This window comes from Arvicola amphibius, chromosome 12, assembly GCF_903992535.2.
Source record: "Arvicola amphibius chromosome 12, mArvAmp1.2, whole genome shotgun sequence".
Lineage (NCBI taxonomy): Eukaryota > Metazoa > Chordata > Mammalia > Rodentia > Cricetidae > Arvicola > Arvicola amphibius.
The window spans coordinates 81,416,883-81,436,099 of record NC_052058.2 but is presented as its reverse complement, the minus strand read 5'-3'; the positions used below and the strand labels follow the sequence as shown (position 1 = coordinate 81,436,099).

Sequence of the window (19,217 nt, the reverse complement as noted above, 5' to 3'; positions counted from 1 at the left end):
GAATAGGTGGGATCAGGCACCCCACTGAAAACAGGTGAGTCGGGCAATATTATACGATGTTAATGGTTAATTTACTCTACCACTCTATACATAAAGCTGAAGTATGAGAAGTAGAAAGCTGGGAATTGGCTTCAATCTGGAGCCTAATCCTACAGAGTCGATGTGCAGTCTAGATACGACAGTGGGGAAGCCAAGCAAAGTCCCATCATGAGAGTTGGCAAAGAAGCTTAGCACCTCCGGGTAGAGCAGGAGCAGGCTCTTTGGACCATGCATTAACTAAATCAGCAGAAGCAGGTACTGCCTAGCAGCTTTTATATCTACAATTAATAATCAAACCTGTGTAAATCTAAATGTTTTGTCTGCCACCATAATTCCAAACCAGAGGAACGCTAACCTACCAGCACACACACTACATGCCTCCAGTTCCAGAATAATCCACAATAATCGGGCTGACGAAGCAGCAGATAAGGTACTCACCTATCCTGCTTTCTCATATTTTTGAATTGTTCCCTCCCTGTTCATGGTCTCTTTTCTTGCCTAGCTTACACCAGTGGTTCTGTTTCTGTACCCATTCCTCCCAAATGCCACTGCTGCCTGGGATTTTCTTTCTCCCTTTCCTTAAATGTCATCAGTTCAGTTCATGCTCAGATACACACCTACAAGCTCTAAATTCCTCTGGGAATGGAAGAATAAGAAGAAAAGGGGGGGGGGGAAGCAGAAACAAAGGCAATGTCACTACAGAACCATCTGAACGACGCTGGCAGGCCACACGGTCTGTCCCTGGCAAATAGGGCTTCAGAAAAGCTCACCCTGATTTGAAACTGACTTTAGCAGCAAACTCTGCAACCAACTGGCTCATCTTCTGAATGTTCTCAAAATATGTATGCAAAACACCCTGCACCGTTTTCAAGAAAGAAAATGCAGAACTTCTACCACCCTGAGCATGATCACCGACCTCACGGAGAGCCCCAGAATCAGGGCTTGCACAGTGGAAGATCGTGGTCCAAGACAGAGGGCTGGCACTCATAACTGGCTCTCTCTGCTGTACTCACTATAGCATTGTTTAGCTCTGTTTCTTCATGTATACCTCAGTCTGCACCCATTCGAGCAATGCTCTCCACCCGCCCCCAGGCCAGACAGAGAACTGAACTCCACGGCTATTCAGTTAGCTTATATTGTCAAACTCTGCATTTGCATTGAAGATACAAAAATGAACCTGGGACTTCCGATAGAGCTTCAGGGCAAGGAGATGGGGATAGAGTCGTAAACAAAAAAGGAAAAAAAAAAAGAGCTCTAGCACTCATAAAGTACATATTTAAAACAGAAATCACTGAGCGGCTTTCAAATGACCAAACAGGCCGTTCTCAGACAAAGAATCGTTTGTATGCAAAGTCTCACGTCTACAGACAGGGAGGAAGTCTGAAGGAACACAAGTACCAGTCACATGTTATCAGAGCACCAAGTGGAAATACAGCGGTCATGGAAAAAGGGGAGAAGGCGTGAGCAATGCATCCTAATGTTCCTGAACGCTTTCCAGTATGGTCAGGGAGTCAAGACAGAAACCCCTGTGTAATGAGGTTGAGAAAACGCAGGTAGGTCTCCAGCCCAGGGAGCTAGAGGCAAAAGCCCTGCATGGCAAAGCAAAGGAAGTTTGCTCTTATGCAAAAAGGAAAAAAGAAAAAAGAAAAAGGAAAAGGAAAAGGAAAAAGAACAAGGCAACCTGAGAGCAAGGAAAGTGGTAAGCTTCCACAGTGCGTTCCAGCACTGGAACAATGCCACAGAAAGACAGAGCAGCACACAGCATAAGCAGCAAGCTAGCAGGGGGTTAGGTAACATGCGGCTAAAGGCTGACAGTTGGCTCATTTCTCTCACATTATCTGAAACAGAACGTTTCTCTGCTTTTTTCGGCTGTCATTTAGAAATATTGATCTTCCTTATTTAGTGATTATAGTTAGTTCCTAACAGGGATTTCAAAACACGTATCCATATTCTGAGCTGAGATGTTGTTTACATATGCTGAGAGAGTCTGGTTTCTAGAAGAAAGCTACACCGAGATACTGCATACCCCTGCTGGAAATGGTATCTACAATAGGAAAGTCTCTCTACGCGCGCGCGCACACACACACACACACACACACACACACACACACACACACACACACACACAGTAAAGGAGAAGAAAGAAACACTACAACAGAGCACTCTCTGGGGTGGCCTGAGGGATCCCTGCTTGAGAGTCACGGGCATGATGCATTGACAGCACAAGTTCCGAGCACAGAATAGCCCTTCCAATGCCAAAACTCATGATCATCAAATCAGAATTTCTTACACAGGCACTCTGAGGACGGAAGCTTGAAAAGCCATAGAAATTTTTCAATGTATACATTATTTTAGATGTATACAAATGGATAAAACTATTCAAAGGAATCACAAAATCCCCTAGTGTTGGTCTGATCCATTTCTACTCAGCAAGAAGAACTTTTACCACACAAGGAGCACAGACAATGAATAAGCCCAAGTCAATTTCTAAGAGCAAATCAATACTCAAGAGGTAAAGGTAACTGAGGCACCGTTTGGCGTCTGAATCACAGAAGAAAAGGCACTGGAAGGTGAAAAGTATCAGTGGATATATTAAACTTTCAATATAGTAAATAGTAATGCCTGAAGTTTACTAAGAAAGGTATGAGATCAGTGTGGGAAGGACGACAATCCGTGACTACCTGGGAACACTAACTTTTCCTGTCCTGCCCACTACTGTAAGTAAGGACACTCCCCTAGGACAAGCCTCCATCCCAGCCATTTCTTCTCCTTTAAACCTACTCAAGGTAAAGACGGAACACAAGCTTTGATGTTTCTCTTCTTGCTGCAACAGAAATACTTCACAAGGTCACACCTTAGCATTCTGCTGACGGAATGAAGTGCTCAAGGTTTTAACGTGGGTGCTGGAAAAGGACAGTGTCACCTGTCTATCAGCAATCTTAAGAGCCACAACAAAACACAGCATGTTTGGTCATTCGAGGGAAGTGAAAAGCACACAGTGCATATTGTCAGAAGCTGTGAAACTTACACAGGCTTCAGCACTATTAGAAAACATAGAAGAAACAAAAGCCTAAGTTGTCTATCAGGAGACATGGGATCCAGTGGGACATAGATGAGCGAGCCTGTATCTCTGGGTTCTAGTTGATTCCCACATTCAATGTGAAGTCTAATCCAGACTTCGTCAGCCTCCTGCTACTTCTGAAAAGACATGATTTAGTAAGTTAGACATTTGCAGTCCCCTTGGGGAAACAATAGGATAATAATGGGAAATGGAAAGCTTAGTTCTGGAACATTCATTTTACTGTTACAGAAGAATACCATTCCTATTATAAATGTATAAAACAATGCCCATCTTTATCTCTAAGACGCAGCCCTTCCACAAGCTTAAAATCTGCCATTACGGACAAAAACATCAACAATTTCAGAATTATTCATACAGCAAAGAATCTCCTGAGGAGCACAGATGCGGTCACTTAAAGCGCACAAACTAGAGGTACAGTGTGTCCCAGGCTGAAGAGACCCTTGAGAGAACAAAGCACAAAGCCATAAGAGTGAAGTCTAAGTCACGAGTGGAGACCCCGGGGTATTGGAAATGCCAGGAACATAACAGCGTCTACAGGAGGAAAGCCATATGCACCATGTAGACTCAAGCAAGATAAATCACGGGTATTACAAAGGGCAGAGGCCAGACAAAAAAGAGGGTCTATCTCAGCCATGTGTGTGTGCTGGGAAGCTGCCACCAGGGCCCAAGGCCCTGACTAAGCAGCAGTAGAATCTGTTGTCTGTTCTCTAGGTTTCTCTTGGAGGCCTTTCCTTGCTATGGCCCCATGTCTCCCATTTTGAATGACGTTGACTTTGTGCTACTGTATATTGAAGGCATATGACTTGGATTTTTCATTTTATAGGTGCTCATAGCTAAAACGCTGGGCTTTTAAACAATGTTGGACCTGTTAAGACTCAGTTAGACTGAATGCATTCATTTTGTATTGTGTGACAGCCATTCACCTATGGACGTCAGAGCAGAACGTTACAGCTTGAATGTGAACCATCCATCATGGGCTAGCGTGACTGAATACTTCCTCTCCAGTCGGTGCTGCTAGTTGGGGAGACTGGATCCTCGTGACATCGAATGTACCGAGCAGAAGTATGTCACTTGGAGAGGAAGGGTACCTTCAGAGTTAAAGCCTGGCCCTGCTGCTGGGCCCACATCTGTTTCCTACACCACCAAGCTACAAACAAGCTATATCACACACTCCTGCCACCAGAGCCAAGTCTCTCCCATCACAGTGACTCCTATGCGACTGTGAGCCAAAACAAACCTCTAAAGCTTAAAAAAAGTGATTGGGTATAAAGACAGGGCCATTAAGATGCCCTTCCTTATATGACAAGACACTGATAATAAACATATAAGCGGCATTACCACGTGACAGAGGCAGATTAGAGTGATATATTTGTTAATCAAGTAAAGAAAAAGTCTGCCACCAATACTGGAAAGAAAAAAAATAGACACAGTGTACACTTTCCCGAGCCGTCAGAGAAAAACTCGGTCATCAGTCCAGGTTGTTTAATGATGCCAGCTAGGAGTACAGCAGCCCTAAGAAACTCACATTTGATTCCACTTCTGGGAAGGAAATGGGGAGGGTATGGGTCTGGGGCACCCAGAGTACAACTTCCTCCTTACTGCAGCTCTACTAACAAAAACTCATTAAAATGCTATCTCAAATGTCAAAACTTAAATTATAAATATGGGAATAACAGAGCAAAGGGAAGAATGCAGCAGAGAAAAGCCGTCCATTTCCGACAGGGCTGGGCCATCGCAGAGTAGATGATAGAACCTGTCATCACAAGTATCCGCCCACTGTTTCCCTCCCCTGGAAGCTCCATGAATAGAGACATGGATGAAAGGAACCCCCCACTCAGTGACCCTACTATTCTGCACTTACAAAGATGTTTCATTTGCTATTCAAAGCAAGCTGATATAAGCTGAAAAAGCTATAGTCGGAACAAAACTAAAATCATCAACGGTGACAAGGTGACAAACCAGGGCGTTGTACCTGGATTCTTCACGTCATTGTAAACACAGCAAAAGAGAATACACATGCGGGAAGGGCAAATAAACATGTTACCTGTAGCTGACGGCAATTGGCCACAAGCTCTGAAATGTCCCCATTTCCACCCGGCCTCCCTGAGGACTTACGGAGTCAAATTCCCGCTAGGATGAAGAAGTTCTACTGTGTGGTTTGTAAGGTGTTTCATTTTCCACTGCATTCCACTGCTTCTCAGGGGCTGCACCCCAGCCAGCCTAAAACTCATTCTGTGAGCAGAAAGAGGCCTTGCTCGTCCCCGTGGCCTCGAGCCCTCACAGCTAGTTTTTTTCCTTTTTCACTAGGAAGACTAAGTCCACTTGGCTTTCCTTTTTGGGGGAGGAGGGCACTGTTTTGTTTTCTTTTGTGGCGGATGTAGTTGTTGTTTGAGATACTGTGCAGTCTAAGCTGCATTAGAACTCCCAACACTCTGCCTCAACTTACCAACATGTGGTACTATTCTCAATTTTTTCCACTTTAAAAAGGAGACGGAAAAAAAAAAAAAAGAGGCTTACTAAATCACATATGCCTCAAATTCCCTCTAATGGGAGCAGTGGGGTAAAATAAAAACTAATTGATGAAAGGCATCAATTCGCTCCCGTTTAGCAATGTCACTAGTTTAAAAATAGAGACAAATGTCTGGCATGGGCTCCTGCCTTCGTTTGCTAAAGAGGAAGCAGGAAACAGCATGCACTCACACGCCCCTCACTCACAGGATGGGCCTGGGGTCCCCCAGAGGCAAAGGCTGTCTAAACCTAACTGTAGAGACAGACCTCCCATTCCCTCCCGAGGCTTGTCTTTCTGTTTGGCCCCTGCACTCTGTCTCCTCCTGCAGATTATTTTCTCTCTCAAATCTTGTCTATTTCTGACTGGGGTCTAGTAAACACTTTTACCCCAGCGTCCTTATCCTTCCCAACAGGACACTAACCTTAGTAGCTCGTCTGTTTATGAACACCAACAAACAAAATCTGGGAATGCAACGGTGGCCATTATTCTAGGAAATTCATCAGAATTCTCACACAGACCTCAAAGAATAAAAACGTTGATAGGGCACTATGTCAGAAACTCAATGGCTTAGAACTCATGTGTAGGCCTTTGATGTTATCTTCCACATAAATAAAGTTTTATTGGAACACAGCTATGACCACGTATATGGGTATTGTCTGTGGCTGTAAAGGCAGGAGCTCCAGCACACAATACTTATTACCGGGCTGTTTAGAGTTTGTGAATCGCCACCTGTACAAATGTAGCTGGGGCTTAAAGCAGTCCCTAACTACGTCCACTCAGGAGCTGTGGCAATGTAGAAAAAGGACTATTTCCACTAAATCAGAGAAAACACACTTCTGTAGATTTCTACAAGCCGGTGCATTTTTCTCATTTGTACACTGTCTGCATAATACTGTGGCTAGTTATTAACTCCAGTACAGCTCAGCCTATTAGGATATAGACACCATATGAAACGACGGTTTTTAAAAAAAGGTTTTTAAAAAATCATGTATCCTGCTCAAAAGAGGAAAGAATGCTGCTAATGATCTGTCCTCAGATCTGTTCCCACCGCTCACCAAAAACATGAACTATAAGTTGTTTTCTTTATAAGCAGAAAATATTTTGAGAAATAGGCAACACCATAGAGATAATCACACTATGGACTGACAAATGGCAAAGCTGTAGTTTAGAAGTTTTACAGCTCATAAGTTTTGCAAATTTTAAAACTTCTAAACCAATAGTAACTCATGCCTATAATCTCAACCCTTGGGACGCTGAGGCAGGAGTACGTCATGAGTTTGAGGCCACCCTGGGCTGGTTCCATAGGAAGTTCCAGGCCAGCAAAGGATACCAACTGAGACCCTCTATGCCAAGGAGGAAACAATTAAACTGTCAACTTCCTTTATATTCCACAAATGCATATGCTTGGTTATTATCCTATAACCAAATGTTATTCCACCTATAATCTCCATGGATTAAAAAAAAAAAATGCAAGAGGGAGAATTAAACTGAAACAAGTTCAAAAGTATAAAGAACTGTTCTTAGAAATGTTGCTCTGTATTTGTAGAAATGCAGATAAACATCAATTCAGAGTAAATAGTTCGCACCCATGCCACTCACCCATCTTCACAACTACAGTTAAGTTTGGACTACATTGCAGTTTAGATTCTGAAGTGAAGTATCTGCCCATACACTACTCAAATATCCGAAAAGACACTTAGGTGAAACTGGGAACAGATACGCTGCACATTTATAATAACAAAATCTATTTTTTAAAAACATCAGTTTTGAGGTTTTTTTTTTTTTTTTTTGGTTTGGGGTTTTTGTTGGTGGTTTTTTTTTTGTAAATATTACTTAATGTTTGTAGTTAGGCAGGGCCTAAAAGGCTTCCACTGCGATCACCAGAAGCCAGAAGTGGGAGAAGAGTCCTGGTAGTACTTATCTTTACGGAGTATAACTGCTCTGCACTTCAGCTTATTCAAAACTGGTTTTTCATTTAGTAAGGAAAGGCATGCCAGCCCTGCAGCCTCTGCTCCCCTCCTCCGCCACTGTGCGGCCATCCTCCCAGAGGCGTTTTCCTTCTGCTCTACTACCGCAGAGAAATCTTCTAGGTGTCCAGCCAAGAAAGCGTGTTTGTGGGAAAGGAGTGACGTGAGACAGGTATTAGCCAGATAAAATAACTTGAGCTCAGATTACAAAATGGGTCTGTCTGTCTGGAAATGCAGTCTTGACTTTTTAAACTCCTGATTGTCTTAACGGTAGCAAAACTGCCAGCCTACCCTGCCATGAGAGTGTCTACCGAGTTTTCTTCAGGCAGTTCTTGGTTTTCAGTTTCATATGATCTCGGGGTAAAGCCCCAGGCAGTCACCGACTATATTTAATTTGCTGACCAGGTTCGTTTCTTATCTACTATGGTTTCGGTGGAAGCGCTGACTCCAAGCTGAGCCCGAAAGTTAACAAAAGGTGCAAAGGAAATCAGAGCCCCCCTCCCACTATTTTTATGCCCTGATTTCACAAGACTGAGCCTCGGCCCTTCTTTCCACAGGCCCACATCCTCAGAAACTTGGCCTCCTCTCCCAGCCCAGGGCAGCCATAGGAAGTACCCGCCCTCCTGGGCTAGGGCCGGGTGTCCTCGCCGTCCATTGGCTGTGGTGGCTGTCAATGCTCTGAAGGGCGGGGTCTTCCACCTTAGAGCGGAATCTGAGGACTGCGTGGTCACTGGGTCCCGGATTCCCCTCCACTCCACCCCAGTGTCCCTTCTCCTTTCTCCACAGGCCTCCCTAACCCCCCCCCCCGACACACACACACACACACACACATTCCACCCCATCCACTATATCGCCCCTCTAAGAAGTAAAGTTTTTCCAAACGTCCAACATCCCCCACCTCCGCCCCAGCCAAAGCAGAGGATGCAACGGTTTGGGATGTAAAACAAATTATGGACGGTATCTCTCCAAGTGTGAAATTAAATAACTGTGAAATGAAAATAACTACTTAGGTTGCATGCCAACTGGCTCAAGTGCACAGGCCGTCACCAAATACTGCGGCCATGAATACCAACAAGAAACGCTACTAAGTAATGAAGGCGTAACTGCAATTCACCGTTTTCAGAGCTTGTCCTGTTGTCCCAAACACATTATAAATGCTTGATGTGGGTACTAAACCTCTCTAGGATCATATCAACATCCCATCGTCCAGCAGAGAACAGACTCATAATACACACATTTCAAAGCGCACCATCGTGAACGGTGGGTGGTAGGTAACGTGCCCACTTGAAACTGCAGATTCCTTGGAGGAGAAACTAAACAGTGGTCCTAACAATACTCTACAAACTAGGACCTCTAATTGTCTTTAATTACAACTTTTAAGACCAGCAATCTCAAAGAGAAAAAAAAAAGTCATTTTATCTCTATACTGTTTTTTTTTCTATATTCAGTTCCATCACCAGGATTGTAAAGGCACAAAAATACCTTACTCTAAAAGTAAATATATTCTTAGCATTTAGCTAGGGCAAAGGCTACGAGAGTACAATATGAGTCCATAAAAGCATCTGCTGTGGGGTTTCCAGGGCCTCCAGCACTAGGCGGAGGCAGCCGGCATTGCTCAGCAACACCCCCACTGCCCTCTAACTTCACCAAGGCCCACTTTGTGACTTAGCTCATACTTGCTGCAATCCCAGTCCGGGACCGGTCCCGATCCGTTCCCGATCCTGCTGTCGGGCCACAACTCTCAGGTCCGTGAACTTCACTTTTCTAAACTGGGCTGCAGCCGAATCGGCTGAACCAATCCGCGAGCGGTAAATAGCCACGGTGACCAATGAGCTTGGCCCGGAGGCGGGTCTTCGCTGGAGTTCCTCCTGTCTGAGCTGGGAGACCTGTTGCCGCCACCTCTACCACCGCAGCGGAGCTTCCCGGGGGTCGCGGCGCCTGGAAGCCGATCTCCCACCGCCGGTGGCCTGCACCGCCCTCCGCCATCTGCAGGCGACCCGGTCCGACCTTGGAGGCTCGCGAGCCCGAGGCTCCACGCGGGCCCACCCACTCCCAGCACCGGCCCCACCCGGCCGGGCCGTGCAGACTCACCGGGACGCCGGGACAGCTCGGTCCACGCGGGCTGCAGGGCTGCGGGCTGCGGGCTGCCGGGCCGATCGCCTCTGCCCGCGCCGTTGCAGGCGCCGGCTCCCACCCCGCTCGGCCGGCGCTTACCACAGCGAGCCTAGCGGCGGCCCATCCTCCCGGCTCCGCTCCTCCTCCCGCGGCCGCGGCTGTCAGGAGGGTAAACATCCCGGCATCCCCGAGGAGAGGGCGGGCCGCCGCAGGCCCCTCCCCGCGCCCGCACCCTACTGCGGAACCCACGCCGCCGCTTTCCGGAGAACTGGGGTGTGCCTCGCTTATGGCGGTCGGCCCCTGCCTCTATATCACCGTCTTTGGATCCCAGTCTCTTGGACCAAGTGGTTTAAGCTGCCTCTACACCGTGTCAGTGCAGGGAAACGAGAGTTTTCCCGGAGTCTGGCTAAGCAAACCTTGACTTGAAGGTCCCAGCACTGGGAATGCCTTTCAGGACACTTCCAAAAGTTGGACTACCTGGTACGATATACAGAATCTTTGAGATACGGCCGGCCATATTTACAAAGTGAAAGTACGGAAATATTACATTACATAAATATGTATTATACAGGTCATATGTTTGCAATACGGGTCTACCTCTAGCACGTGGAGCTGCTGAAAAAGCGATGCTTTGATTCTTGTTTCGCTAAGCGGACTTGAACTACTGGGGCAGCCGGCTAGGAGGCAGTGTAGAGTCTGTCACGCCTGGATTCTGGTCTCTGAGAGGCCGGCCAAGTAGTAATGTCTGTCCTTAGAGTGTTTTTGAGAGCAGAACCTAGCTAGAAATTCGGTATCACGTAGGTCTTTCTCTGGTTTCATTCCCCTGCCAAAGAAAGTAGGACCAAAAACGGGATTATAGCTCAAATATGTTTAAACGAAGAATTAAGACTTAGAAAGTTTAGTCCAGCTAGATGGTTCAAGAAGTAAAGGAGTTTTCTACCAAGACTGACAATCTGAATTTGAGTCCCAGGATTCGCATGATGGCAGAGAACTGACTCCCCAAAGTTGTTTTCTGACAGACACCTCAGTGTGGCACACATACTACGTGTGTGTGTGTGTGTGTGTGTGTGTGTGTGTGTGTGTGTGTGGTATGATTAGAAAAAAAAAGTTTTGCAAACTTTAATTTTAGAAAGAAAATTAAGATTCCAAGGTGAGACGTTGGTGCAAGTGGCTTAAACTGCACAAATGTGTCTGTCAGGTGGAGTTCTGAAATGAGGGCTCAGTGTTACACCTACATTCCAGAGCCCTATTTTTATAGAACTTCAGTGAGAAAGTCAAAAAATACCCAATGTCTTTCATATCAGATGGCAAGTTATAGAGAAATAAACTGGGGGGGGGTGCTACTCTAAATATGCTTTTCTGAAAAAGCCACTAGGCAATTGAGCACAGGCCTGTAGAAGTAAGGAGTCATGTGACTGCCAGGAGATAGAATGTTTAACAGAGAAAATGCAGAGTTACCATGTGTGGAAAGTGGGTTTGTCATGTTGGAGAAACAGCCAGGAAGTAAATGCATGCAGAATCCAATGAGCAAGGGAGAGTAGCTGATGAGATAAGAGGGGGCGGAGACCAGAAAAGGGATAGGTGTTGAATGAAATGGAAAGCCATTACAGGGGGGAGTGTATATTTTGTGGTGAATACACTGCAGAATGGAGCAACTAGTAGTTGAGAAAAGGTAACAATGGTCCCTGAAAAATACGTCAATCGGTCTTGGTTAAACCAGGGTACTAGCAAACCTCAGGTATATTTCCATGAACTGACCAACAAGATTTGCTGGCATGTTGAATGTGGTGTGTGAGGGGGAGACAGGATGGGACCAATGTGTTGGCATTTAAACCGTATCTCATATGGTCATATCACACCAAATCAGTCACAAGAACAATGTCACTTGAGTTACCATAGCTTGAAGAAAAATTGACACCTTCAAGGTAAAATTCTACATCAGGACAGATGCATGGTTTAGAGCTTGCTCTTACTATGTTTGATGTTAGCATTTTTAAAAATGTAGGTTGATAGGTGGCTTGTACAATAGCTCACTTAAACATACCACCAATTTATCTACAGACTAAATAGTCCACTGATGAGCAAATACTATACTCATTGAACACTGAGTGATGGTCAAATTGGGCAAATATTAGCTCAAGCATTCTTAGTGGCTGCAAAAATTTTGTCTAGAGAGACTCCCTTTGGTGTTGTATGATATCCAAAGAATTAAAATAATTTACCATGCCCTGTTTTTTTCCACCTGAAAAGGCTTCGTAGCTACAGATAAATAGTATTCAGTGTTTCAGGACTTGGAAGGGGGTCAAAAGAGAAGACATTATACTTTCCTTTCTAAATTCATATTGCTTTTGTTGTGGGTAGGCAAGGTTATTCCCAGCCACCAGCACCAGGCCCCTGGCCCGGAGCAAACGCTAATGGAAAATCAGAGGAGACTGCCACGGAGGCTGCTCTGGTCCAGGACCCTAAAGAGCAAGAGGCAGCTCTAACTGCTTTTCCATTCATTTCTCCTCTGAGCTTGCTCCCAAAATGCTGCTTTAGCTCCATAATATGCATTAATTATAGTCCTTTGTATGAATGACTATATATTTATACATAATTTATACATAGTTACCATGCAACACATGTTTAATATATCAGATTAACTTCATTATAAATGGTGTTTAGATGTCATACTTAAAACCTGTCAGTTTTTAATCAAATCTCTGGTTTTTTTTTTTTTCACATAGATCTGCAGATCCCACGTAAGAAAAAGAAATTATCCACAGTATTTATTCTCAAAACCATTTCTCCGTAAACTAACCCGAAACAGATGTCACATACCAGTTTTGGCATAAATGTAATTTCTCCATAAGGAAAAAAACTTAGAAGGGAAAAAAATTTTTCCCTGAAGAGGAATGATGACGTATTATTAAAAATAATTCTCCTTTGAGAGAGAGCCTGGCCACTGGGGGAGACCGGAAAGGTCTAGTCTTCTTGATTCAAACATAGAAACCTAGTACTGGTAACAGGTGCACTTAAAAAGCTACTAGCGAGACTGGCAGCCACTAAGCTTGGCAGCTAAATGGTGATGAGGCTTAGGCAAGCTGTTGAAATGTCTGGACTGAACTGGGCCAAGAGGAGGAAGTCAGAGAACAGACTGCAGACAGCCCACGGGAGATCACTTTTCTCCGGCCTTGGCATGTGGTCACTGTACAGTGTCAGAAAGTAAATGCGATGCCTTGAAAACACCCACAAAAAAATATTAGCCAGTTTTCCTTTCCACAGTTAACGGCGCCTTACAGTTGTTAGTGGGCTGTTAGCAGATGAGCTTCAAATAAAGACAGCTAAATTCATCTTAATATCTCCTCACACAAATCCCTAGAATTCAGTCGCAGAGATCCAGCACTGCTATGTCCCAGTTATTGAGTTATGATAGCTTGGGGATATAGTTCTTGGTTTAAAATACTGGCATGCTGACTGTGGCTTTTCCATGGCTATTTTTGCAGTAGTTTTGAAACTGAAGTGATGTGTTGAGATATATTTTATATATAAAACACTGAGATATACTTGTGTAAAATAGAAAGCAATCAGTCCAAACAGCAGCTTGTATTTATATCACAATTCCTTTGAGCAACAGAATTCTACTGAATTTAGCTTTCTCTCCTACGAAAGTCAAAGAATCAATATGCAATGGGCACAAAGAACAATGTGGGAAATAGATTAAGAAGTTACACCCTATCCCGTGGAGCCAACTATGAAGTCATTTCACAAGCGCAATTTCCTCAGGAGCTGTGGCACCTCCAACCATCACCACGGTTTGTGGGCACCCCTCAGTTTTCTGTATTGTCAGAAATCCAGGCCAATGAAGTAATCGAATGGCAAAGATAGTTTTGAAATGCGGGTTTCTTTGTTGCGTAAGCAAATGCTTTTGTGTCCACTTGGAAAAAAAGATGTTCTAAATACCCCCATCATTTTACACAGCTAGATGGAAAGGGTTCTGAGAATTGAGCTTAATTTTCCTGGTCCGTCTCCACTCACCTCTTCTCGGGGAGGTTGTTCTGCGTCCCTCGCTCCAGCTTTAGAACGGGCCAGATCCACCCAGGTGTGGACAATAGGCGCAGTGGTCTATTTCCTAACTGGAATGGGAGCGAGACAATAAGTGCTTCTGTTTCGCTTTCCCATTTCCTCATACTTGCGTTGAGAGCTTTGCCTCGGGTTACATTTCCAAAGCCTGCCCCTAACATATTCCGTGAGAAGAGCGAAAGCCGATACTGTTTTCCTCCTTCCAACCCTCTTTGTTCATCTGTAAGTATTGACTGCTTACAATGTGCATTTCTTCAGTCCTCTACTTAATGACAGAAGTATAAAATACTTCAGTAATTTTCTTCAGCAGTTCAATTGGGTGCTAATGTTCCAGCTGCTAGGAAGCCCAGGGTGTGAGTAAAATCAGATGTGGACTAGTGCCCTACTGAACCCAAAGGTATTACTGACAGCAGTCTCTATGTGCTGTAGAACAGTGAGCCTCGTCAATCATAAGCAGCCTCAGCAGCCTTTGTGAGCCTGCCACCGAATTCACCACTGGCTGACGTCCCAATTATAGAGATGCTTTCTTTACTCGCTGAACTATTGCTGTGTTCATGCAAAAATCAGCGTTGTGTAGAATAAGAAGCTCAAAGAATGAGACTTACAGAATAGTGTCATTTCCAAGGCTTGAGAATTTGACACTACATATACCTTTCAAGTGGTAGGGAGGCCAGCCTGTACAGACCCATCAACCTTATGGTATGATCTGCTCTCTAAAAGCGTGGAAGGCAAAGAGCAGAGTGTTCCTCAAGGTAACCCTATTTGGATAGAGTTATTATTTCTGTCCTTCTGTGTAGAACTAGAAAGTTTATTTAATCTATAGAATTTCTAAATTGTTAACTGTATGGATCAATAATTTTCATTGATGTTTTAGGATAGCATATAACAATACACTTATTATGGTATTTTCATACATATGTGCCATTATAATTTTTCTAATATACCCCTTCCACATACTCCCTTTTCGCTGTCTGGCTAGTCCCTTCCTTTTGAGATAGCCCTCCCCTATTTTGTTACCATACTATGTGTTATCTTCCAAAACAATGAGTTTCTAAATCTAATTTTATATATTTTTAATAAATTAGTTTGAACCACAAAAAGATATAACAACTTAAATCTTGTTTTTATTTAACCTTTCCTCACTCAATTTAAAAGTCAAAACTAATGTCTTTCTGAAGATATAAATAATGAAAACATTAGTTCCTCATTTTTAAATCAAATAAAATTAATAGATCTGCAGTACTATATCCATGACTCCTATCTAAGCAGAAAAATATGTTTCTCTGTTTACATCAGAAACTTTGTGGAAATAAATGTAGAGATGGTAAGAGGAGAGAAAAAAACAAGAAAATGAATCTTATCATGAATTAGATTTAATTTTAATATAAAATTTAAAAACATTTCTACTCTTTATGTACAACTAAATCTTTATTATTACTAATAAGGGATTGATACATTTATTATAATGACGTGAAAATCTAAATACATAAGGGGATTGTATTAAGTTGAATGACCCCACCTGATTTTGTGCTGCTGTTCTGTCCCAGAAAGTCCACTGCTATCAGAAATTCTCAGGAATCCTCTTTTGTAGATTTCTGTGGATTTCCTGATTTATGATTCCTCAAGATTATGTGGCCTTAAACAATACCAAAGTGAGTGCTAATCTGCCTGTTTCTAGGCACACAGTGGGATCATCAGGGTAAGGTAGCCACTGTGAGTTTTATGTACAACAGGGGTTTGGGGTGGAATCTTAGAAGAAGGAGCTTCTGAAGCTCCTTCAGGGATGACAGATTGAGATCAGATGCTAAGTTAAATAGAGAAAAAAAAGACAGGACGTAGGTGGAGAATGGACATGCCGATGATTTGTAACAAACCACATGCAGTTCTTCCAGCCTGCATGAACAAAGGCAGCAAGACTATACTATGCACAAAAGGCTCACCATTCTCCACCCTAAAAACAGAGAAGCAAGAACAATGTCCAAAAAGATAGGGAAAGGGAAAGGAGTGTTATAATTTTATTATACTCTCAAAAACTAAAAATAATAATAAAAATATGGCCTACAATTGGCTCTAAACTATGTAAAACTTTCATGGCAAATAATCAAACATTCTGTTCTCATGAAATATTAAAAATGAAACGCACTTCCTGTCATTGGCCTGCTTTAAATGTAACCTGCCTAGAAACAAAACTTGTCCTATTGTGGATTTATATACTGGCTTGTTTGCAGTATAGCACTGGGGAAATGTTCAACTCGGTCAGTTTATCCTCCCTTACGGCGGGGGGTGGGGGAGGCAGGCATAGCTCTGTCTCATTTACCTTCATGTATTAGCTATACATTTTGAATCTTCTCATTTTAAAGTGAATAACTCCCACCATCTTTATTTTCAAACTGAAACTTGTAATTAATATTCAGGTTTTCGTTTCTTTGGTCCTTAAATGTTTTTTGATCTTCGCTGTCTCTGGCAGCATGGTTATACTTCTGGAAATGAGCTGCACGTTAAAGCAACTTAATGAGCACCCTATGGGGATAACTAGACAGCCTGAAAGAGCAGCAGATAAGCTGCTCTGAGGGAGCATCAACAGGGGAGGCGCTTTAGATGAAGTGGTCCAGGCTTCTCTCTGCAAGTGTTACCTAAAGTAGGCTGTGGTGACAGTGTACACCTACACTGAAGGCCAAAGACGACACTGTTACCCTTCCTCCCACTTGGGATGAAGGCAGGCGGGAGCCCGTGGACCTCGGAATGTAGTATCTTTGTTTTGGTTAATTCAGAAGCAGTTGGGCCACTAGTAGCCTAGTAAATTGTCATACATGTGATAGCTCTCCATTGCTGTAATAAATACCAGTGATTAGGCAACTTAAAAAGAAGAATGGCTCATGTGACTCACAGTATGGAAGGTTTCAGTTCATGCCCAGTTGCTCTCATTCCCTGAGGTCTGTCGCTGCACAGTGCACCATGGCCTGAGCACAGGGCAGAAGATGCCAGTTCACTTCTTAGCCAGGTGAGCGGGAAAGGCGGAAGACAGTGGGGTCCCATCACCACTTCCAGGGCGTCCCCCAGTTATGTAAAGAGCTCTCACTTGACAGATCTCTTAATGTTTCCACTGTCTCCCAATAGCACAAACCGGGTGTTAGGTCTAATGTAGGGAACTTCAGGGGAGTTTAAGATCTGACTAAAGCAATCTGTGAGAAGCAAATTTAGAGATGTTTCCCTCCCAGAAAACTTTAAAATTATGTGTGTTTGGGGAAGAAAACATAATTAGACCCCAGAACTCTCTAGCACGTTCCATTCCCATTTTTCCTCACAATATACCACCTTTCTTTCCCTCCCTCTCTGCCTGTCTTCTTTCCTCTCTCCTCCCTTCCTTGTTTCTTTCCTCTTTTCTTCCTCCCTTCCTTTTGTTCCAACCTCCCCCCTTCTTTCTTTCTTTTTTGAACTTTTTTTTACAGAGTTCTTCTAAAGCTCCAGGACTCTACTGAATTTGTCAATGATGTGTCATTGTTTCCAAGACATTTTTCAGCATGAACATGTATGAGCTTCAAATGCATATCCTATACCACCTTAAAATGAGCAAAGAGTGATACAATCTTTATTATAAAAGAAACAAAATGTTTTTTAAGGGATGACAAGATTGTCTAATGGTTAAAGCTACTTACTGCCAAATCTGAGGGCGTGAGTGTTATCCCTGGACCCCACATAGCGGAAGGGCAATGCTGACTCCACAGATTTGTCCTTTGAACTGCACATAGGCATTGTGTCATGTGCAGAGAGAGAGACACAGACAGACAGATGCTTCAATATTTTAAGCAAAACACAACATTCGAGGACTAAAAATTTCATTGGATTGAAAAGGAGGCAGAGGATTGACTCTGACGATCAGTGAAAGCTTTCATTGCTGCAATGATTCTCTTAAATTATAGAATAATGAAAAATAAATAATGAAAAAGTAACAGACTAAATCTTATTTAAAAGAGTGTCTAGTGACAGATTTGATCATTGTCAATACAGTACCTGTCATCATCATGGAATTTTCTATCTTAATTGTAGAGAAAAGGGCATAGAAAAGAGAAAGATTCCTAAAAGAGGAAAAGAACAGTGTTCTTCAGATGAGAGAAAGTAAGGGGCAGCTGACCATAATTCCCACTTCCTACAGAGGAAGTCGGAAGGAAGAGCCAACATCCAAACAAGGTAACTCTCACAAACAACTGTGATCCATGCTTCCTTAATGGAGTTGATTTTTATTGGAATAAATGAGAGCAAGGTGAATTTGATGTCAGTGCTCTGCAGTGTTTCTCAACTCAAGGCAGGGGAAGTCAGCCAAGTAACAAAGCTGATGCTCAAGAGAGGACTGCTGAGAGGGGAATGAAGTCAACTGTCTTGCCTCAATTCAGCCACACTAGCAATCAGTCTTCCCAGTTACAAGAGAGGATCTACTGGCTCTCAATTTCAGCCTGGCAGCTTAATTAAGATGTCCATGCCTGCAAGGACAGGAGGCCTAACCGGTTTTATGCTACATGCCATATCCATCCGGAGCAAACTGACATCTGGCCATGAGCATCTCCCTCCTTTGAGGACAAAGAGGAAACAGAAAGGTGACAGAGCAGGGGTGGGGGTGGAGTGGGAGGGTGCACAAGCCACCTCTCCTCAGAGCCTGCATGGGTCTGAACTAGGTCCTCTGCAAATATGCTGTATTTGTTTGCGGGTTTTTATGGAACTCATCGAAGGGGTGATGTCTCTAACTTTTTTGCTTTCTTTTGGGATCTTTTTCCTCCTACTTGGTTGCCTCCTCCAGCTTTGATATGAGGATGTGTGCCTCGTCTTAGCCTGTTGATGGAAGAGTGTCTATGTGTTACTTTCATTTATTAATAAAGAAACTGCCTTGACCCTTTAAGAGACAGAAAATTTGGTAGGCGGAGTAGACAGAACAGAATTGTGGGAAAGAGAGGGGAGACTCTTCAGGCAGTCGCCATAGTGAGTCACCATGCTTCTCCTCTCCGAGATGGACACAGGTTAAGATCTCTCCTGGTAAGCCACACCTCGTGGTGCTACACAGATTACTAAATATGGGTTAAAGAAAGATGTGAGAATTAGCCAATAAGAGGCTGAAACTATGGGCCAGGCAGTGTTTTAAAAGAATACAGTTTCCATGTAATTATTTTGGATAAAGCTAGCCGGGTGGCGGGACACAGCCACGCAGTTCCATCAACAGCCTGTTCAGTTGGTATCCTGGGGAGATGTGCTCCTTTCCGAAGGGAAATAGAGGAGCAGTGGATCTGGAGTGGGGGGAGCAGTGGGGATATATTGTATGAGAGAAGAATAAGTTAAAAGAAAAGGCAGGGGGAGAAAAAACAGATATTTGCATTACTATTCATAATATTAGCAAAATTCCAGTTATGAAGTAGCAATGGAGGTAGTTTTATGGTTGAGGATTACCACGACACAA

At 43.5% G+C, this 19,217-nt stretch overlaps 1 protein-coding gene across 3 annotated transcripts in view; it reads right to left on the bottom strand.

Moving 5' to 3' along the window:
* The window catches only part of Nek7 (NIMA related kinase 7), a 130,021-nt gene extending 120,140 nt beyond the window's left edge, over positions 1-9,881 (bottom strand). For 2 of the 3 annotated variants that reach the window (XM_038349332.1, XM_038349334.1), the window contains exon 1: positions 9,274-9,363. The gene's annotated coding sequence lies outside the window, so the exon portion shown is untranslated. Of the gene's footprint in view, positions 1-9,273; positions 9,364-9,688 lie in introns of those variants that run through there. The other variant, XM_038349333.1, reaches the window with a different exon arrangement.
* Positions 9,882-19,217: the final 9,336 nt, after the last annotated feature.